The following is a 2,466-nucleotide window of genomic DNA, read 5'->3' as shown; positions in this document are numbered from 1 at the left end:
GGAATGCCCCACCCCTCTGCCGGGCACCACCGGGGGATCCTGGCGACAGGGATCCGACAATCCTCTTGCTGTCCGAGACCGGCCACGGGAATAATCCTCCACCCAGGTCAGATAATCGGATTGCAGCCGGCTTTGCTCAGCCTACAGTGGGATTTGTGTAGGCATTTGCTCACCAGATCCTCTCTCCCCAGGCTCCTCCGCCACGTGGGGTTTGGGGAACGCTGTCCCCGGAGCCGACGGGCGTCTCGCAAATACGCCCCGATCTCACTTTGTTCCTTAATGAGGATTCCCGGGAGGGGCACGATCAACTAAACACACACAGCCTGGGTGCGGGTATCCAGGGACCTCCCTGCTGTTACCGTGGAGGGCTCCAGGCCCCTAGGAGCTGCCTAAAGCCCCAGCTTCTGGAGTCCTGGGATTATGGGAGAGCCTCGGATGTTGCTTAGATGAGGGAACAGCGCTCTGATCAGTCAGGGCAGGCAAGGAAGTGGGGCGACGTGGTCCCTGGGGGCTTGGGAGCCAGTAGGAGGGTTAGAAACTAAGATTCCCAAAGTAAGTGCAGCCTGTTCCCCCATGCCCCTCACTCTTCTAGCTGCCACCTCCTTGCTCCTGGCTTTGTTTGCAGCTGCCCCTCTGTGTTGGGAGCCCTGTGCCTCCGTCTCCCTGGCAGTTCTAGGAGGTGGGGAGGGAGCAGCGTAGCTCCGTCCCACATCACCCTCTCAAATCCCAGGCAGGGCCCGAAAGGCAGCAGCTCCCTGTACCACTTCACCGGCTGCAGGGCTGGCCCAGAACAATGGAGAATCCCCTCCCCCACCCAAGAACAATGGAGAATCCCCCTTTCTCCCACTGAGAACAATGGAAGATGCTGGGTGCTGAGTGCCGGGGCCTGCTTCACTGCAGAGACCGGCTCTTTGTGGGGGGAAAAGGGGGATTGGTAACTGGGGGGAGATTCTGCGGGCAAAGCACCCAGTTCTCCAAACCTAGTAATCCAATGGTTCACAGCCAGAATAGCATCTCCTCCTCCCCAGCCCCACACACCTGTGTGTACACACAGGCACATGCATGTTGGCATGAATGCACCTGGGTCCTAGGGAACACCCAGAGTTTCCTGGGTGGGGGAGGCTGTAAGACTTGCAAAAGGCAGCCTCAAAGGAAAGCGAAGTCCTGCTCCCTGGTCCTGCCCAGGCACCGAGCTGTGGAAGCAGCATGCACAGGCTGCCCCCCACCCTCCTTCCAGTGAATCCCCTGCCCCAGCTGCGTTGTATCTTCCCGATAAACCCACTGCCATTTATTTAGAAACAAAAAAGAAAATGGAGTCAGGCAGAGGCCAAGCCAGGTGCTGGCTTTCCCAAGAGGCCTGTTCCCAGGGCTGAGCGCAGGGATACTTTGCCCTCACAGGCAGGTAAACGCTACCCCTAGGGCCCTTTGGGTAAATGTGATACCTTTTATTAGGCCAACTAAATAGCTGGAAAAATTGAACTCGGGCACAAACACAACATGCCTGGGGCCCAGCTTCTCACCACACAGCCAGGTGGAACAAGGGCCTGCATATCTAAGGGGGTAACTTTGTGCAGCATCGTGGTCCTTGGAGAGCCCTGCAAAGGGTTTAAAGGGTTTAAAGCTACCCTGAAAAGTCTCAAGCAAGGGCCCCCCCTTACACCCCCTGCCTGCTGCCTCTTGCTTCCAACTGGGACTGCAGGCTCTGGCAGGGAAAGGCCATACTGTCTTTGTACAGCACCGAGCACCAGGGGCTCGGCAGCTCTCAGCATCTGCAGGATTGTAAGGGATGCAGGGGAGCAGACTGACCTTCCCCTTGCATTCAGAACAGTTGGCAGCCTTTTGCTCTGCCCCGGGTTTGCTAGGCAGCTGGTCAGTTTCACACCTGTTTCTGGTCAGTTTCACTTTCTGCTTGTCTGGGGTGGGAGCCGGGCATCGAGGCCTTTCTCGCCTTGCTGGGGCCAGCCCCCCTTCTGCCATCCCTGCTTTCAGTTAGCACCCCCAGGGCCCGGCCCTTGCCCTTCCAGATCGGGTCCACCTGAGTTTGCCAGAGCCTGAAAGACTAGCTGGAAGAGAGGGAGCTGCCTGCCCTTTCCGCGGCACCTCACTGCACAGCGGGAAGGGGCTGGGGGGATTACGAGGACCCACCCCACCTTCCAGCAGGGATTTGGGGTCGGGGTGCTCGGATCAGCGCTGATCCGGGGGGCCGGCTGCGGTGGGGTCCCCCCATGGGCTGGCCCCCAGCCCCAGTTTGCAATGCGCATTGAAGACCCGGGTATGGGGGACACGTGTGTTTGGGCTCTCCAGGGGGGCTTCTGTCTCAGGGCATAAATCGGGGGGGGCGCACCGGGCTCCGCCTCTGCCACCGCGGCCTCGGCTGAGTCCTGTCACGTCCCGGTGGGGCTGTGGGAGGCTGATCGCCCTCCGGGGGGAGCGCGGGGCCGGGCCGGGCTCCGGGGCAGGTGCGGG

The 2,466-nt window shown here is 60.3% G+C and overlaps 1 protein-coding gene across 1 annotated transcript in view; it reads left to right on the top strand.

Annotated features, from left to right (window-relative positions):
- MIDN (midnolin) overlaps positions 1-2,466 on the top strand; it is a 30,992-nt gene that overhangs the window by 4,435 nt on the left and 24,091 nt on the right.

Source organism: Alligator sinensis, unplaced genomic scaffold (assembly GCF_000455745.1).
Source record: "Alligator sinensis unplaced genomic scaffold, ASM45574v1 scaffold1295_1, whole genome shotgun sequence".
NCBI lineage: Eukaryota > Metazoa > Chordata > Crocodylia > Alligatoridae > Alligator > Alligator sinensis.
The sequence above is the reverse complement of the archived record's forward strand: the minus strand, read 5'-3'. Positions and strand labels throughout refer to the sequence as shown.